Source organism: Mustela erminea, chromosome 5 (assembly GCF_009829155.1).
Source record: "Mustela erminea isolate mMusErm1 chromosome 5, mMusErm1.Pri, whole genome shotgun sequence".
In the NCBI taxonomy this organism is placed as follows: Eukaryota; Metazoa; Chordata; class Mammalia; order Carnivora; family Mustelidae; genus Mustela; species Mustela erminea.
In genome coordinates this window covers 53,045,106-53,052,539 of record NC_045618.1, presented here as the reverse complement: position 1 = coordinate 53,052,539, position 7,434 = coordinate 53,045,106, and the positions used below count along the sequence as shown (strand labels likewise).

Genomic DNA, 7,434 nt, shown 5'->3' with positions numbered 1-7,434 from the left:
CCTCCATGCTTTTTGTTACGCTCCACAAATAAGTGAAACCTTATGATAATTGACTCTCTCTGCTTGACTTATTTCACTTAGCATAATCTCTTCCAGTCCCATCCATGTTGCTACAAAAGTTGGATATTCATTCTTTCTGATGGAGGCATAATACTCCATAGTGTATATGGACCACATCTTCTTTATCCATTCGTCTGTTGAAGGGCATCTTGGTTCTTTTCACAGTTAGGCGACCGTGGCCATTGCTGCTATAAACATTGGGGTACAGATGGCCCTTCTTTTCACGACATCTGTACCTTTGGGGTAAATACCCAAGAGTGCAATGGCAGGGTCATAGGGAAGTTCTATTTTTAATTTCTTGAGGATCTCCACAATATTCTCCAAAGAGGCAGCACCAACTTGCATTCCCACCAACAGTGGAAGAGGGTTCCCCTTTCTCCACATTCCCTCCAACACATGTTGTTTCCTGTCTTGCTAATTTTGGCCATTCTAAGTGGTGTAAGGTGGAATCTCAATGTGGTTTTAATTTGAATCTCCCTGAGGGCTAGTGATGATGAACATTTTTTCATTTGTCTGATAGCCATTTGTATGTCTTGATTGGAGAAATGTCTGTTCATATCTTCTGCCCATTTTTTGATATGATTGTCTTTTTTGTGTGTGTTGAGTTTGAGGAGTTCATTATAGATCCTGGATATCAACCTTTTGTCTTTACTGTCATTTGCAAATATCTTCTCCCATTCTGTGGGTTGCCTCTTTGGTTTTGTTTTGTTTTGTTTTGTTTTGTTTTTTTGTTTGTTTGTTTGACTATTTTCTTTGCTGTGCAGAAGCTTTTGATTTTGATGAAGTCCCAAAAGTATATTTTTGCTTTTGTTTCCTTTGCCTTTGGAGATATATCTTGAAAGAAGTTGCTGTGGCTGATATCTAAGAAGTTACTGCCTATGTTCTCCTCTAGGATTCTGATGGATTCCTGTCTCACGTTGAGGTCTTTTATCCATTTTGAGTTTATCTTTGTGTACGGTGTAAGAGAATGGTTGAGTTTCATTCTTCTACATATAGCTCTCCAGTTCTCCCAGCACCATTTATTGAAGAGACTGTCTTTTTTCTACCATATATTTTTTCCTGTTTTGTCGAAGATTAATTGACCATAGAGTTGAGGGTCCATATCTGGGCTCTCTACTCTGTTCCACTGGTCTATGTGTCTGTTTGACTGATAAGTGTCTTATGATGTCCAAATGGTAGACAAACTGCAAGATTGAAACAAGGAAAAAGTATCTGAGCAGGGACATCAGGGGTAACACACTGCAGGGGCAATAAACTTCTGAGTTTATTGAGTCCAGAAATTAAACAACCAACCAACCAACCAAATGATTACAAGAGCATCAACATTGGAAAGGAGAGGGATCAGTTACTGGAGTCTCTACAATACATTGTAAAAAATATCCAGTTTTAATCAAAACTAATGAGACATTTGAAGAAACATGAAATTATGCACCATACATGAAATAAAAGATCAATAGAAATTGCTTTGGTGAAGACTCAAATGTTGAACTTAGCAGACAAAAACTTCAAAATAGATACCATAATTATATTCTGAGAACTAAAGGAAAGCATGCCTAGTGAAGTAGAGGAAGGTATGACAATATCTAATCAAGTAGAGGGCCTCAAAAAAGATAGAAATTGGTTTTTTTAAATGGAGAGTCTATGGTTGCAAAGTACAATAAATCAAACATGGAAGTCACCAGAGGAGTTCCTCAGTTGATGTGGGCCATCAGAAGAAAGAACCAGGGAACTTGACAATATATTTGTAGCAATGATGCAATCTCGAGAACAGATATTGCAATAGAAAATGAGAAAAATAACAACGCTAAAGACTTATTTATTGGGAACTTGTAAAGGAAGGCACAAGAAAAAAATATATGTATGTTCTTAATATTTAGAGAGAAAATCTGTTGCAAAAGCATAGATTTGAAGTTAGAGGTAGGATCTGATTCTTGGTCTAGTACTTAAAGTTTCTGTGGCAAGTTCATTAAATTTTATAATACTCAGTTTTCTACTTAAAATATGTTAATAATATGCTCTATTTTCATTGTTGTAAGGTTAAGAGAATACACATGTGAGGTGCCAGATCTTTGCTTAGAACTCAGTGAATCCTTACTCAGAATCTCAAGTAGTTGATAAGAACCTGAAAATTACAATATATATGAATGTGATTATATTGGAATGTTTTATATTTAGATGCATAATTCCAGATGTTTGATATCCCAAATGTGACTTATGGTTAATAAAAAATCATACACCTCAGTATTTTTGGATGATGATGTCAACAATGATGATGATACTTTTGATGATTATAATGTTTTAATTAAAAGGTTGTTCTACAGGCAACCATCTCAGGTCCCGTCCCTCTTCAGGAGCTTTGTACTATCAATTGACTATTGTTCAGTAAAACTTTGCTTTGCTGCTCACCACAAAAAAAAAAAAAAAGGCTGTTCTGTAACTCGCTTGGTTTTTATTTTTCTTACTGCTTTCATGTCTTTATTCCTGAATGTGTAGATGATTCTATTTTATTTTATTTTATTTAAAAAATTTTATTTATTTATTTGACAGAGAGAAAGATCACAGGTAGGCAGAGAGAGAGGGGGAAGCAGGCTCCCTGCTGAGCAGAGAGCCCGATGCGGGGCTCGATCCCAGGGGCCCGAGATCATGTCCTGAGCCAAAAACAGAGGCTTAGCCCACTGAGCCACCCAGGCATCCCTAGATGATTCTATTTTAAAGGGAAGTGAAAAAAGTGTAATTCATGAAGAGGTTCTTACTTATGGAGACCCTGCTGAATGGTCATATGTAAATAAAGATGCAAGGTCCAAAGTACAGTACAACCACAGTAGTGTGAGCTGAAAGAGTGAACAGAGCTTTGGAAGACCCTCTGGAGGAGTGATCCTGGACAGTAATCAGAATGATTCTATCAGAGATGAACAGAAATTTAAAATACATTAAAGTCAGTGGTCCACTGACTGCAATGAATAATAGCTCCAAGATGTAATATCAATACAGGCAAGTCTGATGACTTGAGGCAGATCACACACACACACACACACACACACACAAACACACACACAACTATTCACAACATTGGGGCCACATAATAGTGAAGTTACTGTGAACACCTTTTGGCTCATAGTTTTCACAAAACCAGTGGTCAGGACACAAGTACAAGTTTAATGCAAACATGGTGGCTCATGATAGCTTTGTAATGGAGGGATTTACATATGGCAGTCAATCTATCAGTTGCCATGGCTACAAGCAACATCATCTCACTTCCACCTAAAAGGTGAGGGAAGAACATCTGGACCATGAAACCTTCTTAAAAGATAGCCTTATAATCAGTAATTAGGTCACAGATCATTTTAGGAGTAGCAAAGGAGGCTAGGGACATATCAATAAATGAGAGTTTGGCCCATAAGAAGTACATGGGAGAGTTTAAGTGAGGGCCCAATTTTATTCCAAAGATAATGAGTTTACCTAATTCAGTGACTATTTAGATAATTGAAAAGAAAAAACAAATCTGTAACTCATGAAACTGTGACTCCCAGGAAAATAAACTCAAGACACTATGGAGTTGATTTTGTTTCTCCATTTGTTGGACTGTTGGCATATGTTACCTAACACAAAACAAAACTAAACTAAAATAGAATAAAGTCTGTGAATTGAAGTTGGGAGAGGAAATACATATTCAGTTAACTTTCTTCTTAAAATCCACTGAAATGTGCAAAAAGAGTTGAAAGTGTTGAACAATATTGAGTCCAAAAAATTTTTTAAAAAAGGAATGCAAGTTGGTGCAACCACTTTGGAAAACGGTGTGGAAATTCCTTAGGGAATTAAATACAGAGCTACCCTATGACCCTGCAATTGCATTACTGGGTATTTACCCCAAAGATACAGATGTAGTGAAAAGAAGGGCCATCTGTACCCCAGTGTTCATAGCAGCAATGGCCACAGTCGCCAAACTCTGGAAAGAACCAAGATGCCCTTCAACAGATGAATGGATAAAGAAGATAAATAAATACTATGAAGTATTGTGCCTCCATCAGAAAAGATAAATACCCAACTTTTGTATAAACATGGATGGGACTAGAAGAGATAATGCTGAGTAAAAAAAGTCAAGCAGAGAGAGTCAATTATATAGTTTTGCTTATTTATGGAGCATAAGGAATAACACGGAGGACATGGGGAGATGGAGAGGAGAAGTGAGTTGGGGAAAATTGGGAGGGGTAGATGAACCATGAGGGACTGTGGACTCTGAGAAAGAAACTGAAGGTTTTGGAGAGGAAGGGATTGGGAGGTTGGGTGAACCTGGTGGTGGATATTATTGAGGGTACATGTTGTATGGGGCACTGGATGTGGTGCAAAAACAATGAATTCTGGAACACTGAAAAAAATTTAAAAAATAAATAAAAATTAAGAAAAGTTATTGCCAAATATATATAAAAAATTCTTAGCAAAGGTTATAAGGGATTTCTGACCAAAATGGGGACATTTGAACAAGATTGAAGTCAGCAATACCTAACTCATATCTGCACTAATCTTGAGAAAAGTGGTATCTGAGTTGGTGAAAGAATTTAGAAATTCCTTGCCCCGTTTTTAGAGGATAAGGTCTAGATTTATCAGTCATCCATGGACAAAGAAGAGGTTTTATCTTGAAATCTATTTCTATGTTGCATTAGAGTAAGGGGCATATCTGTGAAGGAAAGGCTAAATGGTTTTCTAACTAAAAAGCAGGACCAAGAAAAATGAAATTAAGTAGATGGAATATAGAATATGGAGAATCTAGAAGTCAGTTCTGTAGTGGCTTCTGAAATTCAGATGAGCATCAATAATAAACACTATGAGTTTTAGACAGTTGAGTCTATGGTTGGCCAAATTGAGATGGCTTCTCACCTTTTTCCATAAGGTGGAGAAATGGCTCAGATGTTTGGGTGTTCTCCAATAGGCTCTGACTTAACCTCCAAGCCTATATGATGTTAGTAGATAGGAAGGTATTGTGCTCAGGTATGGTAGAAATAAATGCTTGCTGCTAGCTTCCTACTGCCTTGGTTAAGTTACCTTCCTTGTCCAGTGGCTAAACATCCTAATGGATTTGGTATAACTTCCATATTATTTGCAAGAGAGTATGGTTATAGAGTTCTGATAAACAAAGGAGCATCTGTAGGGAATAGATCCATGTGCTTCTAGATGACTAAGGCAGACCCATGAGGAATGACATCCATTTAAACGTGAATGATGCCAGCCAGATTTTTTTTTTCTTCTTGAGGAAGCAAATGAAAGTTTATTGATTAACAAGAAAAATGGTTCATGATATATTATGAAATAAAAAATGCAAGTTATAGTGCAGTTTATACAAGTTGATTCCTTTTTTGGTGAGCAAAAGAAATGTCTCTGTGCATAGGAAAATGGTCTGGAAGTGTGCATACCATACTGATGACATAGATTATATTTGGGAGATAGAATTACGGGTAATCATAACTTTCTTATTTATGCTTGTATGCCTCTTCCATTTTTGATAACAAGGATCTATTAGTTTGGTAATTAAAAAATAAAATAAATCATTTCATGGGTCTCCTGCTATTCAAATTATGAACCTAAGAAATTGCAAATAAATGGACTGAACATTCTTTTTGATGAAGAATGAGATACTCAATGTAAACATGAAGAACTGGACACACAGCTTTATGGGGAAGAATTAGAATCGGTCATACCCAGGTAAGGATTAATGAGAAATCCAGAGAGTAGAGATGGTCCTTTTCCCCAGGGGTCCTCAGTCTTCATTTAGCCAGGAGAGCTTGTTACAATACAGATTACTGAGCCTTGGCCTCAGAATTTCTGATTCTGTGGGTATGGGGTGGGGTGAAGGGTTTGTATTTCTAGTAAGTTCCCTACTGCTTGTTTGAGAAACAACCACACTTGGGAGCTCCAGCCCCAGTTGGAATTTAATACAAAATAATATGTTCACATGGAGTGGCTACTATACAGCTATTACTTGAAAGTTGGAAAGAAGCCTGGCTCATAAAACCATTTATGGTTTTTATGAGGCCCAGAGCTTTTGAGGACTGTTACTCAGACTTGATTTGTCATTCTATAGTCTCCTCAAACCAGCCAAAAATTATGAAGCAAAGTATCAAGAAGGTAGGACAGGGACCCTTGCATCTCTCCCTCTAACTTGGGTTTGAATTAACCGCCCCCCACCCCACCCCGAGAAGATGGCTGTCCCAGCAGAGTCCAGCTTGTGCCAGCAGGTGCAATGCTTTAGTACAACTGTGGTCAGGCCATTTTCCAAGCTCATGTGGCCACCTGTTCAGGTATATGATATTGAAGGTCACTGTGTCACTGCTCTTTATTCTGCTGCATCCAAACCAAATAAACTGGAACGGTAGAGGAAGAATTGTTGAGAGTAGCACAAGTCTTGAAGGAATCCAAAATGGCTGCTTCCATTATGAATCCCTATATAAAGCGTTCTGTGAAAGTGAAAAGCCTAAATGACATGAGCACAAAAGACGGGTTCTCTCCTCTCACATCCAACCTGATCAATGTGCTTGCTGAGAATGGTTGCTTGGACAAAACCCTTGAAGTCATTTCTGCCTTTTTGAACATGATGAGCATCCACTTAGGGAGAAGTTCTGTGCACAGTGACCACCACATCTCCTTTAGAAGCCACTCTTATTTAATTAAAAACGGTCCTGAAGAGCTTCCTAAGTAAAGGCCAAGTCTTGAAATTGGAAGTTAAGACTGATCTGTCAATCACTGGTGGAATGATTATCCCTACTGGAGAGAGATATACTGAAATGTCTGTGAAAAACCAAGATCCAGAAGCTGAACAGGGCCATGTGGGAGGTTTTCTGAAAGTGTTGATTTTCTGTCAGTGAAAATTCCTAAACTTAGGCAACAATAAAATGCTTCCTGAACAGAAAAAAAGAAAAAGAAGATAGGATGGATATCTACAAAGAGATAGTGTAACAGAACAAAATTTTTGAGACTTAAGATAAATGTGAGATCTGAATAAATGAAAAACATATGAAAAAAAACCCAAAGGAGTTTATATCTAACTGAAGATCTCATTCATGGAAATAGACATAATGTAGTTTTAAAATAGTTTGAAATGTTTTAAGAATTTAGAGAAGTATAAGAGCAACATAATTAAGATACCATACTATTATTCATAATTAAGAAATATTTGTATTTATATATTTTTGCATCACAATTTTTTAAAGATTTTATTTATTTGACAGACAGAGATCACAAGTAGGCAGAGAGGAAGGCAGAGAGAGAAGGAGGGAAGCACACTCCCTGCTGAGCAGAGAGCCTGACATGATCCCAGGATCCTGGGATCATGACCGAGCTGAAGGCAGAGGCTTTAACCAGCCACCCAGGTGCCCCAGCATC

General features: G+C 37.5%; 1 pseudogene; it reads left to right on the top strand.

The window, feature by feature from the left end:
* The first annotated feature begins 6,247 nt into the window (after nucleotides 1-6,247).
* On the top strand, nucleotides 6,248-6,894 carry LOC116589949 (annotated as a pseudogene).
* The last annotated feature ends 540 nt before the right edge of the window (nucleotides 6,895-7,434 follow it).